Raw genomic sequence first — 19988 nt, forward strand, 5'->3', positions numbered from 1 at the left:
GATGATAGCTGAGCCTTGTGTGGATGAGAAGCAGGCTGGTAGAAAACCAGAGATGACTGAACAAATTAATGAAGCACCCGCTAGAAGACCAGGATGGAGGGGTTAGATCGTCAGGCGTGGCAGAGGGGCTAGGGAAGAACAAAGGTGGGGTTCAAGGTCAAGCTTGAATCCAGAGAGATAGACTGAGCAGCATCACAGTGGGATACGTTGGTTTCTAAATGCCACTCTTAGCAGCTCTCAACTCAGGCTTCTTTTGAGAGGCACTTGGGAGTCCTTTAAATATGTTGATACCCAGACTCCAATCAACTCAAGTGTGTCCTTGCTCAGCTCCCAAGTGACTCTAATGAGCGGCAAGACTTGTGGGTGGCCGCTCTGCGTAAGGGCTTCTCAGACTTAAACAGGCAAACAGACAAGTCATCTTGGGATGTGTTCCCATCTGACTCAGTAGGTCCTGGGGGCAAGGGCAGCTGATAGTCAGCATTTCCTTTCTTCTTAAGGTTTATTTTTTTTAATAATTTTTCTTTTTGCATCTGTGTGCCTGTATGTGAGAGTGAATATCACATGTGTGGGGACCACTGGAGGAGCCCAGGATAGGGATTTAGATCCCTAGGAGCTCGAACTACTATGGGTGATAATGAATCACCATGGGGCTCGCTTTCTGAGTCCTCTGGAAGAGCAATAAATGCTCTTAGCCACTGTACCATCTCTTCGGCCCTGAGATTCTGCATGTCTAATGGGCTCCCCAATGACAGGGATGCCTGTGGTCTGTGGATCACACATTGAACAGTAAGGGCTCACAATGGCTTTGAAAGTCTGATTCTCCAGACCAAAGGACCAGCAGCAGCAGCAGCAGCAGCAGCGTCGTTTGGGAGCATGTTGGAAATGCACATTCTAGGCTTTGCCCAGAAAACTTCAGGTGAACCCCAGGTACGTGGCTCAGCAAGAACTTTAGGTGATTGTGAGGCCTGCTCGACGTAGCATAAGCCAGGTGAAGTCCATGTGTGATTTGATTCTGCCGAAAGCCTCAGGGTTTGAGGAGAGAGTAGAGGCCCTGGGATAAGTGCATCCACTGCCCATATATTTGTGTACCTCTCCCTCTGTTCAGGTATCTTGGCTTCTGACTGCCCTCTTCCTTCACTTTCCACCCTCATCCCGTCACCCTCTTAGCAACTGGCATGACCATTCCTAAGATGTGTCTACTGCAGGGTCTCATACTTTACCTTATGGCCAATGATCTACATTGGCTGCCTAGCTATTCATGGAACTGAGCCCCGTGATGCAGGCTTTATTTCTGCTAAGGAGATCATCTTGCCTTACAGCAACAATCCTGCTAGTTCTGATGTCAATTGCCCTGTAGAGAAAGGAACGGATTGAACATCTATTATGATGTCTGGTGTGTGATAAGGGGCAGAGTATCTGTTTGTTGAATAAATAAAAGAAAGACTTATTAGAAAGACTGCCAACCTCTGTATGTCTCTGTCCCTCTCTCTCTCTCTCTCTCTCTCTCTCTCTCTCTCTCTCTCTCTCACACACACACACACACACACACACACACACACACACACACCTGCCTTCCATGCAGAGAGGAAAGAGGAGCTAAAAGAAGCCCCCTCTCATTATTCTTTGACCCTCAGGAGCCTCATATGAGAAATGGAGAGAGCAGTCACAGAGTTAAAGGGAAAAAGCTCCCCCCCCCTTGAAGAGTTCTCATTACTGAAAGAGAAGAGCGAAGAAACAGCACGTGGGAGGGGTCTGAGCTTATTAAATTTGCTTCCAATTTTCTTACCACAGTAATTGGATTCTGATTTATAGTATGCGTTTGGACAGCGCCTGGAACAGACAACTATTAGCTGAGCATTAGAGCAAGAGCTGCCAGGAGAGTGTTGTTGGGGTGAATTGCCTCAGAAGCTGAAGAAGCCAGGTGACTTGAATGGGAGGGACGGGAGGAGGAGAAGGCATTAGTCCTCACTTGTAGGCCGCTGAACTGATGGACTCCTTAGCACTTTCCTAGCACCAGGAGTAAGGGCAGTGAGAATGCCACATCCAGAATAGTACAGAAAATGCTGGATCCGTTACATAGTCACACTGTGAGGTTAACATCACTCCCTTACCCACGTTCCCCCTTACATCCATTTGGTATGATGGTCACAGAATTGAAGGTGAGACGCGCATGCTTTAGACCTGCATGTCTCTGGAGAAATGTGGGGAGGAGAGATACAGAGGGACTTGCAAAACATCCTGGTTCCTCTCCTTCCTTCATCTTCTTTGTAAAGTGTTGGGCTAGATAACCTCCACCCATTCTCACAATTCTCCACTCTTCACGTCATTGCAGTTGTGGACCAGCTTCCCTCAGTCTTTATGGTCCTGGTAGCTTATCCCACTTCAACCGAACAGAGCACTGGGCATCTTAATCCCAGTGTTTCCATGTCAGACATGTTGCTCTGCCCCAACTTGGGCCCCAGGTCACTGCCTGGGTGCTGTGGTCACAATGATAAATAAGACATGGATATGTCATATGTCATGTGATTGGAAGGAGGTAGTGGCGCGCCATGCAGAAAATTTATAATGTAAGAAAGAGACAACTTTAGGTGAGCTACGAGTCTTAAGAATATTTCTCCAGAGCTCTTCTGTTTATAACACAGTGACTGGACTAACAAACAATCCTGTTTTCCAGTTGTTCTACCTCAACCCTGCCACACATCTGGCTTTCCCATTATCCCAATAATAGTGCATAAAATAAAACAATAAGACATCAAACGGAGACACACCCCTCGGGTGGTGGTGGTGGTGGTGAGGGACAGGTGGATATTCTGACAAAGCAAATGTGTGGTTTCCTGTTGCCTAGCAATGCATGATGGGGTTGCTTGGTTTGCAGGGGAGCGGGTGCCGGGTTGGGCTACATAGAGTTAGAGCTAGGGAAGCTTCATCAGGTCTTCTCCCTGGCCTGGCAGGGTTTGATTGCTCCCTTCTGGCATACTCTCCCAGGCCTTAGTCCAGTGTGGAACTAAGTGGTAAGAACCAGTGGGGAGCCCATCTCTTGCCTGGAGGGAAAATTCCACACTTCGATACATCTCACCAGGAAGACATTTTTCCTTTGCTCCTTTTCATCCTGGGAAATGAAGGGGCAGTGGCCCGGGTCTCTGGACGCATTCCTCCCTCCTTGTATTTACTCGGTTGGAATGGCTGTCAAAGATCATCATCATTTCTCTCCTTGCACTCGTCACTTAGCGGTAATAGGATAAGAATCTTTACGGCTGGAATGGCTAAGCGTAAAAAATGTTCATATTCCCTCAGAGTCAAGGCTATTCCACTAGCTCAGCACTGTGTTAGTGATTCTGCAGCGAGGCTGAGGGGAGGAGAGGGAAACCCATCACAGACACTTAGCTTCTGCAAACAAGCTCTTCACATCTGCTACTTTCCAGTCCCCCCGCGTGAGCCATTTTTCAGTATGAAATGTGAGCCCCTTGATGGAGTCTCTATGTACTGTATGCTTGGAGTCCACGTTGCTCCGTGGAAGGAAGGGAGCCATGGAGGAAATTCGGAGTACCCTGGAAATAGCTGTGCAGCTAAACTGGGTCAGCAGACCTGGGTCCTGGCACTGATGTCTACAGTGCTGTGATGGCTTATCGACACCATCAACTTGACTAGACTTGGGATCCCCTAGGAGATATACCACTAAGCATGCCTGGGAGGGTGCTTCCATAGATGTTTAACAGGAGATGGAATGCTAACCCTCAGTGCAGGTGGACAACCCATGAGCTAGGAACTCAGACATCATGAAGAGGGAACAAGGAAGAGGGTGTGGTAGTGTTCATCCTTAGAAGAGAGAGGGAGGGAGGGAAAGTCCAAGGCTGCTCTTCATTCCATAGAAAGCTTGAGGCGGGCCTGAGCTACAGGACAACCTGGACTCAAAACAAACCAACAAATAAAACAAATTTTCAATTTTTATTTCTTCTTCTCTCAACAATATAGCCCAACCACAGGCTCTCCTCCCTCTACTCATTCTCTGCTCCCAGTCCACTGCACACACACACACACACACACACACACACACACACACACACACACACACACACACCCTGCCTCTCCCCAGATCCACTCATAATTGTTTTGTAAGGGAGGACACTTACAAAGGCACTTCAGCCTCACTGCCTCATGCTTCCTGTTCTGTGGGGAAAGGTGGAAGTGAGGAGTCACCGCTGAGCCCACCCCCACTACGTTACGCCTTTCCCATCCTGATGAACCGCATGCTCACACTGTAATCCAGAGTAAGCCCTTCCTTCCTTAAGTTGCTTCATACCAGGTATCAGGTCATGGCCTTGAGGAAAGTAATTAAAACGAGAGTCTCGAGATAATTCTTTCCAGGTAAGAAGGAGGTTGGGCCACAGGACTGGGGTAATGTGTGCCCCCAGTCAGGATTTCCTTTCACTTCTGTCCCCTGATTCTTTGAAGGCTGAGCTATAGCTGCCTTCTGAGTTCCAGATTTCCAGAGGCACAGCTCCTTAGTCTCAGGCATAACCCTGACGGATGAGGGTTCGTCCGTCTCCACAAACCTACCTTAGCATGTTTGTTTTCGGTACCTCGTTTCCTAAAAACGCCCACCAACTTTGGCCCTGCATTGTGCACATTATCCATTTATTCATTTTTAATTTGTTCATTCAGTTCATTCAGACAGCACCACATGTCAAGTTCTGGCTTAGGGATGGGTCCCTGTGGGTCTCAAGTATGGATTTCATTGAGGCCATCTCTCCTGATTCCAGCGCCTCTACCTTTCCCTCTCTCTCATATTTTAGTCTGGCTACTCCTGCCTTGGTCAAGTATTGGAGCATCAGGGCTAGAAACATTTCTGTGAATAAAGAGGAGCTGGCTTGTGTAGAAGAGGGAATCTGGGCTTTCTGAAGTAGATGACATTTTAGTTATAACTGGCAGGAACATATGGGTCTTGATGATCTCACCAGGGGATAGGCATTCCATGTTGGAATAAGACCATAGGAAACTATCAGACAGGAGAGCCAGGGCATTGTTGAATCAGTTCTGTTTCGAGGATGAGATGATGAATTGTAGGAGCAGAGAAAACATTCTGGAAGAGAAACTTACAGAGTCATGTTTAGCAAAGTCTCAACTTTAGGAGAAGGGCTTAGAGTTAACTCAGTAAACAACTAGAAGACTCCTATTCTCTTACTAGACTACTCTATTGCCATGGCAACCCTAGAGCTGCTCTATGCACATTTTATGCCAGTGCTGTGTTATAGGAACTTCTAATAGAGGAAAGGAACCAACGTGCACTAAAGCAAAATGGGGCAGGGTCGCAATGATGCCCCCAAGGGAGGAGGAATACCAAACTAAGATTGGTGCTAAGGAGCTTGGCATGGATCTTAGCAACAGAACCCTTAGGGTGGTTTTATGGCTGTCACACTGGGCCACTTGTTCGTAGGTGAGACGGGAGGGAAGAGAAGCAAATACTGGCCTTGGAGTAAAGGAACTGGATGTGGCAATGGGACCTGTCCTTCATTCCAGAGCAACTCTGTGCTTCAGAATGAGCACCAGAGTGGGTTATTGAGACCTGGGCACATCATCAAAAGTAGAGATGGACCACACATCTAGATGAGAAGAACCAGGCTCAGCAAGTTAAAGGAGCCTATCCAGGGTCAAACTGTTCATCATGGATTAGCTGAAACTCAAAGTCAGGTTCTCAGCTTCTAAACCGTGTGTGTGTGTGTGTGTGTGTGTGTGTGTGTGTGTGTGTGTGTGTGTGTGAACTAAGTCTACTGAGAAGACAGAGCAAGAGAAAGACAGAAACAGATCAACAGAGACAGTGACAGACTAATTGAGATGAACTTGGCCTTGGAACAAGGAGAAAAGGGTGATGCACAGGGATTGTGGGTTTGACAGTTAAGAGTTTGGTAAGTGTAATTTAGCTATGCCAGGAAATACGAAAAGCGACACTTCAATCATCTAATGAATGAACAGTGCCATCTACTATCCTGTCACCTAGGCCAAACTGTAATGGGCGGGTGACCAGAGAAGCTCCCATTGTGTCCTTGAAGGGGCTGATGAGTGGCCTTGGTTCTGGAGATTTGCCTCCTGCCTGGATCTGTTCCCCATAGTTCATATGGTCTGAGGATTTGGGCAAAGTAAAGAAGTCCAGAAAAGATCCAAGCATGTGTTTAATGGCCAAATGGGAAGGTATTTTGGACTAAACATCTGCCATGAGGAACTTAGACTACTGATTACTGCTTACAAAACAATGAGGGATGTTCTGTGGGAAAGCTGATGTTTGTTCCATGGAATGATATTTCTCCAGCATAGCAGCCTCTCCACATGGGTAACTGGAGACTCCCTTGCCCTTCTGCAGCCATTGCTACCATCTTCTCTTATGGACTCCCCCCGTCTTAGCTAGGATTTCCTATTGCTGCCATGAGGCATCGTGACAAAAGCAACTTAGGGAGGGAAAGGTTTATTTGGCTTACACACTTCCATGTCACTGTTCATCATCAAAAGCAGTCAAGACAGGAACTCAAACTTGGAAGTAGGAGCTGACGCAGAGGCTATGAAGGAGGGCTACGTATTGGCTTGCTCCTCATGGCTTGCTCAGCCTGCTTTCTTATAGAACCATAGACTACCAGCCCACAGATGGCACCTCTCACAGTGGGCTGGGCCCTCCCCCATCAATCACTAATCAAGAAAATTTCTTACAGCAGGATCTTATGGAGGCATTTTCTTAGTTGAGCTTCCCTTCTTTCAGATCATTCTAGCTCTGTCAAGTTGACAGAAAACTGCCCAGCACAGCAACTTTCCATAAGCACTTTGGTTAAACTCCCAAACCAATATTATTTTTACCTTTTTTCATGATAATATTTCATATTTTACCTATGCACTTTGCCAAAAATCCAAGAGCCAGACCTAGGTCTTCATTCCTCTTCTGACACCTCCTTCTCGTTGGGTTATCTTTTGGCATTTTGCCAAACATTTTGAGGCAGTATCATAGAATATGGAGAGAAATATAAGAATATCTGGCTCTCCTTAAGACAAGGCTCTAACCTCTTCAGCCTCTTTGCCATCTGTGATGGCTAGTTCTGGTTGTCAACTTGACTGCATCTGGAATTAACTAAAATCCAAGTACCTGGGTACACATGTGAGGAATTTATTTTTCTTAATTAAATTAATTGAAGTGGGAAAACCTATTTTTAATCCAGATCTTTTGAGGTGGGAAAACCCACCTTTAATTTGGGCCACACCTTTGCTCGCAGTCTTCTCTCTCTCTCTCTCTCTCTCTCTCTCTCTCTCTCTCTCTCTCTCTCTCTCTCTCTCTCCCCTCCCCCCGGAAATTTATTTCCTTCACTGGCATTATAGCCTATTCATTTTGGGATTCTGGAATATACTGAAGACCAGCTGAGAAATCCAGCATTGTGGGGTTCAACTGGTAGACAACCATTGTTGGGCTAGCTGGACCACAGCCTGTGCGCCTGTAATTCTAGTAAATCTAGTATATATACAGCATCCATTTCTTCATGTGAACCATGAGAGTAATAACGAGGTGGTTATTACGGTCACTTCCAGTTCCATCTGCTGCCTCATACGCTCTTCTTCCAGTAAGACTTAGGAGCGGAATCAGGTTGGAAGCTATTTCCAGAAACATGACACCTTCCTGCTTTGCAGTCTCTTCCTCCCACCCCCAACGCCCTCAATTAATCTTTACCTCCACAAACTCCCCTTCCTAGCCTGACTCAAGGGCCCTCCAGAACCATTAGCACCATCCTTTATTAGCACCACCTGTTTCCTCCAGTCAGCCTTCCCTACTTCTTCCTCAGCATGGAGATCACCAGGCCTCTCCTGGCCTGATGTACGAGCATCTCTTGGTCAGATGTTTGGTCAATTGTCAGACCTTCTTTTACACTGGAAACACAGGCTGTGTTAGCACAATGGTCCTCTCAGCATCAGGACTATTGGCTGCTGAGCAGGACATGACTTGTGGGTGGCAGTTTAGCATATTGTAGTCACTTGTCTGATGTGTCATCTAGAATAGGGAGGGACCCAGAGCCTTCACACTTCTCATCTTTAACACCTACAAGTTGCCACACGACAGTCTCCTCCCCTGTCTCCAGTACTTTAAAGAATCATTGGTTTGTGGTGTATGAGGCATACAGCCCTAATGCTTGGGTGCTAGTAGGTTACTTGAAGAAATCATAAGGGTGCTAGGACTAGGGCCAGGGTACCCGTGCTATTCCTATATAAAAGGATGAATGATCCAGGATGTCCTCCATGTAAAGCTACGTGTGTCTTGTATTTATGTAGCAGTTTACATCTCTTGCAACATCCTCTTTGGCCTTGGGTGAAGGGACCATTTCAGGGAAGGAAGTTGAGGCTCAGGCAATGGACCTGAAACACTAAAGGCAAGGCTAGATTTTCAAACTCTTGAGAATTTGGGAAAACATATTTCTTCTATCTGGTCCTTGGGTGAGTCGCAGAAACTTCTCGAGACTCTACTTCTTCATCCATAGAATGGGAATAATGATGATCTTCCCCCTGCTCTGTAGTGGTAGAAGAAAACATGGTAGGCTCAGAGGAGGAGAGGTGATGGCGGATGCAAGATAAGCATGGAAGGACACTGGCTTAGGACTTTCTCCCACCCTCGTTACTTGGGGTGTTGCTCTTGCTCTATGTGCATTGTGCAGAGCTCAGCTCAAGAATGGTTTGGTATAGAGCATGCTGACAGGAAGTCCTTGGAGAGCTCTGGGCTCCTACCACTGAGCATTCCACTTGAATGTCAAACTGACTTTAAAAGCTGGAAAGCAGCAAAGCAGTGGGGAGGCATTCGCAGCAGTTCATCTGGTGGAGTTTATACTTAAAAGATGCTAAGGAGAGAAGCCAAGGCCAGAAGAAGAAGTGATTTAGGGCTCAGGGCCAGCAAGTATAAAATGTGTTTGACAAGAGATGAAAAGAGCAGGAGAGGAGACGACAGCTGTGGGTGGGAGACGCTGGAGAGAGGAGGTCCAAGCCCAGCATGGTGACAGACAGTGGAATGGCACAGGGGGAGCCACACGTGAGGCCTGAGGTGGTGGCTAGAAAGCTAGATGAGCATTTGTGTAAGGAGGAGTCTTTGGTGCTGGGCCAGCCAGGTCCCTCTATGCTAGTTAGAAGGAAGATCTGTACATGTGAAGGTGAGTATCTTGGGTATCTCTGGGAACACAAGAAGAAGCCCTTATATTGAAGGAAGCTTTATCACAAACAAGCTGTTCTTGCTTTCTTACCTTATCTGCTCCAGAAATAAACCTGCAGTTGGCCAGGGTAGTCACACTGTCACTTCCTCTTGCCCCCAGTCCCTCAGCCTGAGTCTCCTTCATTGGTCATTCACACACTTTCCTGAGCCTGCCTGGGTCATCTCTCCAGACAGAGAACCCAGTGTCTCTTGGCTCTCAGATCTGCTCCCTGCGAGGTTAAGTCCTTCTGTTCACCGTTTGAGCTGAGCCAGACACCCTGGTCACGCTCTTCTTTTGCTCTATTTTTTTGCCAGTCCACTTTCTAGAGATCTCCAAGTCTCTGTGCACTCTGCCCAGCTCTGTGCCTCATGCCTCCCGCTCAGGTGACATAGCAACCCCAGCCACCCTACTGGCTTAGCCCTGAGTGGCACCCGTTCAAGATCACACCCCCACAGTCTAGAGCTATCCAAAGGCAGACTAATGGTGCCTCCCTCGTCTGACACTCTTTTCTGACAGTGTGCATGTGTTTCCCCACAGCCTTGCAAAAGGCAGGCCAGAGCTCATCTTCTGGTTAAAACAGAAGGGTAGGCTGCTTCATTTCCTACTCTTCTCTCTGTTCAGGACACTCCTTCATCTCTCAGTAATTCGGTGTGTCTCTCTCTGGGATAATCTCAGCCTAAGTCCAGCATCTCCCACACACTCACGTCCATGTCTGAAAAAGAAAACTATCCTCCTAAAATTGTAAGAATCTCTCCCCTTTCTGTCTCTTACCCAAGCTTTGAGGGACATGTATCAGGGGTGCTGACCTCTTTTTGTATCTCAGAGTCCACTGCAGTCCCTGGCTGTCATTCCTTGTCCACCAGAATCAGCACTATGAACAGGGACTCAAGGTGTGCCTTAAATCCATTTCCAAACTCTCTATTGAAAACAATGTCTGGGAGTGCAGGGGTGGGAAGGAATCCTCAGAACAGAATGATAAAATCAAATCATGGGAAATTTAAAGCTGCCTTCACTCCACAAAGGATTCTCGTGTTCACTCATAAATCCGGGACCATAATCGGCAAGCACTTATTGATCATACTGCTCCCCTGGCATGTGCCAGGCACCTTATATATGTGCTCTCGGCTAAGCCTCACAACTTTACTATGATCCTAGTTTTAGAGATGAGTAAATTGACTCTGGCAGCTAGAGTAACTTGCCTGCGAGGAATATAAAAATGTAGGACAATGGCCCTGCCCACAGGTCGTCAGAGTCTCCCTACAGAGATGGACAGCTTTGTGGACACACTCAGGTCATACGATGTGTGTTGGAGGAAGGTCTTTAGACCAAGGGATACACAGTATCTGCAACTAAGCACCTGGGAAAGGGGGTGGTGAAAGGACAGAGGAGGTGTCTAGACAATGTCAGTAGGGCATAACCAAGGGAGAAGGGTGAGCTGGTTTAGTGAGGACAGAAGGTTCCTATGAGGGAGCTGTTAAAAGGGGGAAGTGCTTGGGGGCATGTGACTGCAAGTAGAGAGTCATCAGGAATGATATAGGACAGAGCTGGGACACAGGTCAGACATGGGAGGGCAAAAAAGAAGGGATAGAGACAGATTTGGGGAGGGGTTCACTCAGAGGGTATTAACTTAGGAAGGTGGAGAAGCCTTTGCTTTTTGTTACCTGACCCCTAAGAGCTTTTCCAAGGGAAACGTTATCAAGAGTCTCTGGAGAAAAGATACTGGACACTTGGCCCTCAAGCGAAGCATACCTGAACCCAAGAGCCTGAGTCTGGCCTTTCCTTAGTGCCACAGGCATAGTTCTGATCTCAGCTGCTCCCTTGTAAGGAACTTTCTCCTCTTGAGCAAAAGAAGGCCAGAGTTGGGAAGTCTGGGAAATGTGTGCAAGCATCAGGAAACAGGAAGAGGACACAACATTTTTAGCCCACGGTTTTCTGACTTTTCTAAAACATTCTAGCATGCAGTCTTCAAAACACAAAATGTAGACAAAGGCTAATACTAAATAAGACTTGAATCAATGTCTTAGGGTTTCTATTGCCGTGATGGCACACCCAAACTTACCAAAAAGCAAGTTGGAGATGAAAGGATGTATTTAGCTTATGCTCCCACAGCACTGTTATCATTGAAGGAAGTCAGGACAGGAACTCAAACATGGCAGGGTCTTGGAGGCAGAAGCTGACGGAGAGACCATGGAAGGGTGTTGCTTACTGGCTTGCTCCCCATGGCTCCCTCAGTTTTCCTATAGAACTCAGGACCAATAGCCCAGGGATGGCACTACCCACCATGGGCTGGGCCCTCCTCCATCAATCACTACATAAGAAATTACCTTACAGCTGGATCTCATGGAGACATTTTCTCACTTGAGGCTCCTTCTTCTCTGATGACTCTAGCTTGTGTCAAGTTGACATAAAACCAACCAGAACAATTGGTGAGTTGTACATCCCTCAAGGGTATGGGAACAAGATGGGTGAGGCACCGAGCTGGGAGCCAGAATGTCTGGTTTTCGACAAGTGTCTGCTGCTCGCTGTCTCCTCTCTGGTGAGAGAGGAGGGGTGCACCATCTACCCGGGGAATCACTGTGCACATTTAGAGCTCTGTGAAGAGTACCTGAGACAGAGCGAGCATTCGGTAAGCATATCTATTATTACTATTGTGTCATGTGACTCCAGCAGGGCTAAAATAAGACATGAAGGCGCCCTGCTCCCAGACACCGAAGATCTTTTTCAGGAAACACTCAAAAATAAGTCTTGGCCTATCCCCAACACTTTCTGGTCCCAAGAAGAAGCTTCTGCATTTATAGAACTTTTGGAGAGCACTCGCCTTCACACACACACACACACACACACACACACACACACACACACACACACACACACCTCTGCCATCTGGGCAGTATTGGTGCTAATTGACCTAGGTCCTAGTACCAAAGGGTACCCTCTTCACAGTGTATGCAAGCAGAGAAAGAACAATCCCCTCACTCAGCCACCAGCTGGCCTCTGTCTTTGGTTCGCTTTTGAGTGTCTGCTCAGCATGAAAGACCTACATTGGTTCACCAAATGAGCCTGGTGCACAGTGGAGCAATGGCCATTTCTTGAGGTCTAACTCAAAAGGAGGAAGCCATGTTCTTTAGGGTAAGTGGGTATTCTGAGCCCCTATTGCACTCGTCTGTACATGACACAGAGATGCCCCAAGGAGTTGGACTGGTGCTGGAGATTTAAAAAGTCCTTACGGAGGAATTGCCACAGCACTAAGAACAGAGGGGTGTGTGCTGGTCCCAAGAGCAGCAGGCATCCTGCCTTCCACATCAGTCTGTGTGTGTTTGGCAGAGGGTGGGCAGACAAAGGCGAAACATGATCTAATGTGATGGATCATTAAACTGTGCATTCAGATGCCAGTTGGTAAATTAGTCCAAGTCTGACTTGAAGAGCTAATGGAGAAAGGAGACAGCAAGGGAGATCTCATGAAGGCGATCAATTTACTTCCAGTAGTCTATCAATTATTTTCAGAGTGTGGCCTTTTCTGGTATTTTGACACTGTCTTAATTTTGCCTCTAGTGCCCTCAGCATCAGGATTGGGTTGGCCCATTAAACCTCACTTAAAGCATCCCACTGCTTCTCAAACTCCGCATTCCTCCAAACAAATATATAGTCAGGCCTATCACAGCAATATCCCAGCCCTGATACCAACTTCTGTCTTAGTTTGGGTTTTATTGCTGTAAAGAAACAACATGACCAAGGAAATTCTTCTACATAAAACATATAATTGGGGCTAGCTAACAGTTTCAGAGCTTCAGTCTGTTATCGTCATGACAGGAAGCTGGGCAGCATGCAGGAAAACACGGAGCTGGAGGAGTCAAGAGTTCTACATCTTGATTCATAAGCAGCAGAAGGAGACTGTATTGTTCAGGGATCCAGGAGGGGACTGGATCGCACTGACTTGACTTCATATGACTTGAGCATGTACATGAGACCCCGAAGCCCAAACTCCATGGTGACACACTTCCTCTAACAAGGCTACACCTCCTCCAATAAGGCTATACCTCCTAACAGTGCCACTTCCCAAGGGTGAATCATATTCAAACCATCACAGACACCATTTCCTTTATAAAATGATGATGGTAGATGATGGAAAAATATATATATATATACATATATATGTGTGTGTGTGTGTATGCACACACATGCATAGAGATTATATATGCAAATCAATGACAGACAGGAGGACAGTGTTCAATATGAATAGATACACAATTTAAATTTTTTTCTAGAGTCATTTGTTGAACAAAATAAAGGAAGAAAGTGAAATTAACTTCAACAATGTATTTTATTTACCCCAAAATGTCAAGTAGTATCATTTCAACATCTTATTTATATAAAAGCAAGCTATCAAAAGAGTTGACATTCTTTTTTTCTTTGAAATCCTGGATAGATTTTATGCTCACAGCTAATTTCTATTCAGTCTAGGCACAGTTCACCTCCTCAGTGGCTGCCATATTGGGTGGACCATTTCTAGACGACTGTGAACCATAGCCCAGTGGGATTCAATCTCTCCCATGAGGAAGAATTGTTCATCTTTCCTGAGACTTTGGCAAATGTGAACACCTTGCCTTTTAAACCAGGCTGAGTATTTCCTACACGATATCAATGGAAACAAAAAGAGCAATGGAAACCCAACCAGGTATTATCCCAGATGCTCTTGCAGAAGTACCATGGCCCAACATCTCCTTACTTCACAGGGGCCTTGTGTGCTAACCTGTGACTCTTCTTTAGTTTTTATGGCTTGCTTGGCCTCTGTCTCCTGACTTTGGCCCTCTTTCCCTGTTATTGACATCATCCATAGGTGAATGACATTTTCCTCTGTAGCCCCCTGGGCACCTTTTCTCCAGCCGCTTCACCTGTTCATAGAGTCATTCTTCAGGCCCGGGTTGTTTTGACCTACTGTGTTCAGTCATCATGCTAGGGGCAGAGTTATGACTATAGGTAAGCCTTTGCTTACACTGCCACTATAGTCAGTAGAGAAGACAGAAAAGTGACTTCACAATGCTTGGCAGTACATTACAGCAATGGGATGAAGGCAGAGTCCTAGAAAGGCAGGATTAGGAGAGGAGAAAAAGTACCTGGCCAGACCGTAAAGCAGTGGTCAATCTGTGGGTCATGAGCCACATGGTTGCATAATAAGTATCCTGCATACCAGATATTTATATTACAATTCATAACAGTAGCAAAATTACAGTATAAAGTAACAATGAAATAATTTTATGGTAGGTCCTCACCACAACATGAGGAACTGTATTAACGGGTGGCAGCATTAGGAAGGTTGAGAGCCACTGCCTTAGAAGAAAACATACATTTCCCGAACACAGGAGAGGGATGATGCCTACAGGGACCTGAGTGGATGAAAGAGGAGGTCAAGCACTGTGTGTGGCTGGAATATTGAGGGTATGGCAGGTTGGAGTCCAGAGAACGAAGGATGGGGCAGTAAACTATGATTAGGTGCCTCGGCTGTATTTTGCGAACAGTTAGATAGCTCAGGAAGGTGCAGTGGCTGCAGCTTTACACAGATCACTCCAGCAGCTGCAGATCCAGCAGATTGGGAGGAGACAGAAGCGGTTAGGAAGTTGCTACAGTCATCTGGAAAAGGCAGGATGGGAGTATGGAGAAACAGCTCAATGGAAAGATTAAGGAAGATGCATTGCTAAGCTAGGTCTAGTTAGGGTGGGCAATGGGGAGAGGGACTCGGAGTTAGAAACTGTTTCTTCAACTTGGGCACATAGTGGATGATGAGTCAGGGCATACAGTCACATGGGAGAAGCTGAGAGCAAGTGAAGAAGACATTCATGAGGATACTCAGATGAGATGATGCTCATCGGCGAGTTAAAACTGGGGCCTTAGCAAACAAGTGGGCAAGCGATGGCTCAGAAAGAAGAAAGATTGAGAAGAGTGTAGCCTAGGAGAAAGACTTTGCAGAACAGCAGAATTTCCGATGGGGAAGAATGAGAAAGTCAAGAAGATATGGTGATGAGGAAGACAGCAGAGCTGGAGTTATATCACCAAGACCAAAGGCAAAGACCAAAGCAAGTGCTCCGTCACATGAGAGGAAAGGGGAAGACTGGGAAGATTCATTTGACTTAGCATTATGAAGAAGTGATAAGGTAAGGGTATTCTCATAGGAGAGGGTTGCAAAAGGGCCCTGGAAGGCTGTGGTTGCGGATGGCATGTGGATACAACCTGTCTGTGCTGTTTAATAGGGTTCTCCAAGCCTGGGTGATTTAAGGAAGCTGAGTAAGTTTAGTCACTAGAAACATAAAAAGCTTATCTCTACTACACAGTAATCACCTTGGGTAGGTCAGTCCACTGTTCTGGTCCTCAGTTGCTTCATTAAAAAAAGGGAGGGAAGCAGCTGGAGGCGATGATTTCTAAGCTGATTTATACCACATAGAATTCTGTTTGGTATAATATGTGCTGTGCTTTACTAAATCAATAGCTATATTTGACTTTCCTGTGTGTGCTAGGAGAAGAGGGGGCAGTGCAAGGAAACAGCCGGGGTAGGTTTTGAGGGAGAAGTTTGGGAGAACCCCCAGGGGATTCAGAAGACTTCACAGGCTCATAATCATTGGTGAGACACCAAGAGTGATAGCTTACAAAACTAATCTAACTGTCTTCTATCATCTGCCAAATCCCCTTGGCCTTGTCTTCCTTGTTTACCAATCATGAAGACATCTCCCAGAAATGCTGTCAGGCAGTTCAGGGTGAGGGGCCAATTAAATAGATGAACTTCAAAGCCCCTCCTGGCCAGATATTACAAATATCAAACATGGTTTTCTTTTGTGGCGGTGAGGGTGGGGTCAAAGAAAAGTTGCCAGCTGTTGGTGGGGACTCAAAACCAGAAACGGAGACAGAGGCAGAGCATTTAATCAAGTCCGAGCAATATGACCTCACATCCTACTGCTCCTCCCTACTTAGCTTCCTAGTTTGTCGTGACAGAACCCATGGGACTCTCTTACCTTGCCAGGAGGCAGGATGTTCAGAACTGATTTCTGGGATCATCGTTCTGATCTACAGCCTGCAATTAATCAGGCTGTGAAAGTGGCCCAGAAGTGTCAAAGCATAGATTCTCTGAGATTTCTGATGCTTCTGGAAGTAGGTAGCTAATAAATCCAGGAGGTGTTGATATTCTCCAAAGAACAAGAAGTGAAAATACAGAACTGGACCGGCAGAAAGACACTTCCAAGAATATGGTGCTAGCTAGAGGCAAGGGAATGCCACATGTTAGCCTAACTAGGGCTACCAGGTACACTGCAGAGTGGCCTTATGGGCTGGAAAGGAGGCATGTCTGTGACAACATCTAGGACAGCACTTTTTTTAAACTTAACATTTCTCCAAGGCAATTAGCCTCAAGGTACTAGGACATTCATTGTACAAAACAAATTCACTTCTGTCATTGTAGGTGGTCCTGGCAAGGAGTGAGAAAGAAGCAGTCGTTCCAGGTGACACACAAATGTCAGATTTCAATGTCTGCTAGACTATAAAAGGAGCATCTGAATTGGTGTCCGTCTTAGTGAGAGAATATGCAAAGAAGGAGGAAGCAGAGGGAAGGAAGAAGGGGAAAAGGGAGGGAGAGAGGGAAAAAAGAAAAAGATCATTCAAATACTAAGCTCTCTCTGCATGTAGAATCCCTAAGGCCTCATTTCCTAGTATCATCTTGTGAATGGAGGCCACCAGAACATGAACAAAGGGACCCATAGGGACTCTTGGGCCACAGTTTGTTGAAGAGAGACAGAACAGGATGTAATTCCATGGCTCTTCCTTCAAGTACTGAAGAGAAATTGTGTTTTATCCATGGGAGCATGATGGTGATGATGATGATGGTGGTGATGATGGTGGTGGTGGTGGTGGTGGTGGTGATGGTGATGATGTTCTCCTCCTCCTTTTTCTTCTCCTCTTTCTTCTTCTTCTTGCTTTCTTCTTCTGTAGCCAAGGATACCTGTAAGGTTATAGCTGCAGTTCTCAACCTATGGGTACAACCCCACAGGGGTCAAATATCAAATATCCTGTATATCAGATATTTACAGTATGATTCATAATAGTAGTAAACTTACATTTATGAAGTAGCAATGAAAGAATTTTATGGTTGGGGGTCATCACATGAGAAACTGTATGAAAGTCTTGCAACATTAGGAAGGTTGAGAACCATTAAGTTATGGCTTAAGGTGCTTTTTACCTTCTCACAGTTTCTATAGGTCAGGCAGCTACGGTATAAGCAAGTCCCCTACTTCAGGGAGCCTACTGCGCTACCCCCAAGGAGTCATCTAAAACTGTTGGCATCTCAGAGGTTGGCTGGAGGATGATCATCCTCCAAGTTCCTTCCCATGGCTTTTGGTGAGATTTGGTTAACCACAGCCATGTATGGAGCTCTACAACATGGTAGTGTCTTCTCCCAAAGCATGTAAGCCAGGCACTCGTAACTTAGTCACAAAAGGGTGAGGAATAATTTATCTCTATTTTCTCCATGTCTTTCACTCCAGAGCCAGAGAGGTAAAGGAAAACGCGAACATAAAACTCTCAGTTAAGAGTGGGGCTAACTTCTTGGGAGAGAGTTGTGTGTGCCCAAGGGTGCAAGCAGGATGAGTGGGGTGGGGCCCGTCCTTCTTGTCTCGTCTCCATCTGCTTCCATGCATGAGGGAGATGGATGAAGGGAGACATGAGCCTTGGGCCCAAGTGGCCTTTCCTTAGATATATTCAGCTCCTCAGAAGGGAGTCACCAAGTTCAGTCCCCTAAGGGAATGGGGTATACAAAAAGGTGTGGATTAGGGACAATCTTTGAAGCTCCTTTCCTCAGGACCCAACCAAGGTCCTCAACACATCACCTGCCTGCTTTGACCTACTTTTTTCATTCTGAATATGCTGAGATTCAATCACATACTAAACAATTAAACTGTGTCATTGCAACAGTACAGTAAGTCTTAGTGTCATTTGAAATGTCTTTTACGAGGCAGGGGATTTCGTCAACACTGAGAGAGTGGCTGCTGAGGCAAGAAATGGGCGCCGTATATGTTTATGCGGATGAACGAATTAATCTGCATGTGAAATCCCAGTGAAATCGACATGAAATAAAAATTTCATGCCTTCCGGTGTATCTGTGTTGCCCATGAAATGAGATTAAAAGGAACTTCTTATGTCACCCTTTCTTTGCTGTCTGCATCTTGCCCTTCTAAAGAGTTGGGTGTGAACTCAAGGGTCAGCCGCAGAGTAGGCAGTTTGCATTTTATGTTCATCCCTCCCCTTTCTCTCCGGACCCCAGGTGTCCTTCCGCAGAACAGAGCTCAGCCTGGATTAGATGTTCTCTGCTTGAAAAACAGCATCTGATTCCAAAAGCCAAAAGCCAGCAGCAAGCTCATTGCACTCTGTTGTGAGCAAACTGACATCCAGGAAAGGTCACTGGGCCCAAAGCTGGCTGGCTCCCCCCGCCTTTTTTCTGCACGCCCTGAGAGCTCTGTGCTGGTGAGGTGGAGGGAGAAGAGATGGTTTGTCTCTGAGGCTGTTCCGAGAATGGATGACACGAAGAATGTCAGACGGAGGTAGAGAACGGAGGATATCCCCGCCCCCGCCCCACCTGCCTACACAGCGGACTCTCTTAGGCACACACAGCTCTCTCCCAAGAAATAAGCCCCACCCCTATTTGGAGCCGTATGTCTGCAATTCCCTGTATCCCTCCGACTCTGAAGTTAGGAAAGCGGAGCATATGGAGATAGCTTATTTTCTTGACCTGGGATAGGCCTTCCTCAGAACAAGCAGAAGTGTGGGGGTTAGAAAGAAAACCAGTTTCTGTATAGGATCAGATGCCCAGGAACCATTTGACTCAGTCACGCAATGGACACATGGATCCCACCCAGTGAGACTCCTGGCAGGCAGCATCTCTCTTGAGATAACCCCAGAAAGCAATTCCCTCATCTTCCTGTCCTTGCACAGCAGCACAACCTGTTTTCCCCTCCTAGGCAGATCTCTGGTTTCTAGAACTCAGTAGAAACAGTGTAAAGAGGTACCGAACAGATATAAGTAACAACTGGGTCAGTCTAGCATGAGGGTATTATTATAGCATGGGATAAACCCAGCAAGTCGGGCTCTAGTCCCCTTCACGAGCTTTGGTGAATTACTTAGCCTTTCTGTCTGCCACCCTAGTCCTCTTCAGTCCCTCTTCGTGGTGGAAAGAGCCTGGTGGATCATATGTGTCATGGCAGACAGAAAGGAAAAATGAGAGAACAGACCAAAGCCTTGTTATAACATTTAAGGACACACCCTCAATAACTTATGTCTTCTAACTGGGTCCTCTCCCTCCCAACACAGCAGCATCCCTCCCTGGGACAGCCCAGCTTTCAAAACAAGGAAATTCAAAACACTTCATACTTGACAGTGTGTCTGTGTCACCCATGAAACGAGACTGAAAGATGAGCAACATGAACGGGGTGATGAAGGGTGTGTCCACTGCAAGGCTGGGCCAACGTGAGGGAGCATTTCAGGTTCAAACAGAGAAAACAGTGAACCTGAAAGACAATGGTCGCTTCCTAAGCTACTGTGAGCACCGTACACCTCAGGGGTTCCACTGGCAATAAGAGTTCCACTATGTCTTTTAAATACACCACGTGGGGGATATTGTCACCATCATTAACCAGGAGACTAAGAGTCGGAGCAGGGAAATCATTACTGAACACCAATTGACTGTTTGACCTCAGAGTCCCCCTTGTCAGCCTGTCTGATGCTTACTGTACATGTTACCTACTTACTTAACAGCCT

The 19988-nt window shown here is 46.4% G+C and overlaps 1 protein-coding gene across 1 annotated transcript in view; it reads left to right on the plus strand.

Annotated features, from left to right (window-relative positions):
- The window catches only part of Galnt14 (polypeptide N-acetylgalactosaminyltransferase 14), a 218177-nt gene that overhangs the window by 139113 nt on the left and 59076 nt on the right, over positions 1-19988 (plus strand). The window lies entirely within an intron of this gene.

This window comes from Rattus rattus, chromosome 7, assembly GCF_011064425.1.
Source record: "Rattus rattus isolate New Zealand chromosome 7, Rrattus_CSIRO_v1, whole genome shotgun sequence".
Lineage (NCBI taxonomy): Eukaryota > Metazoa > Chordata > Mammalia > Rodentia > Muridae > Rattus > Rattus rattus.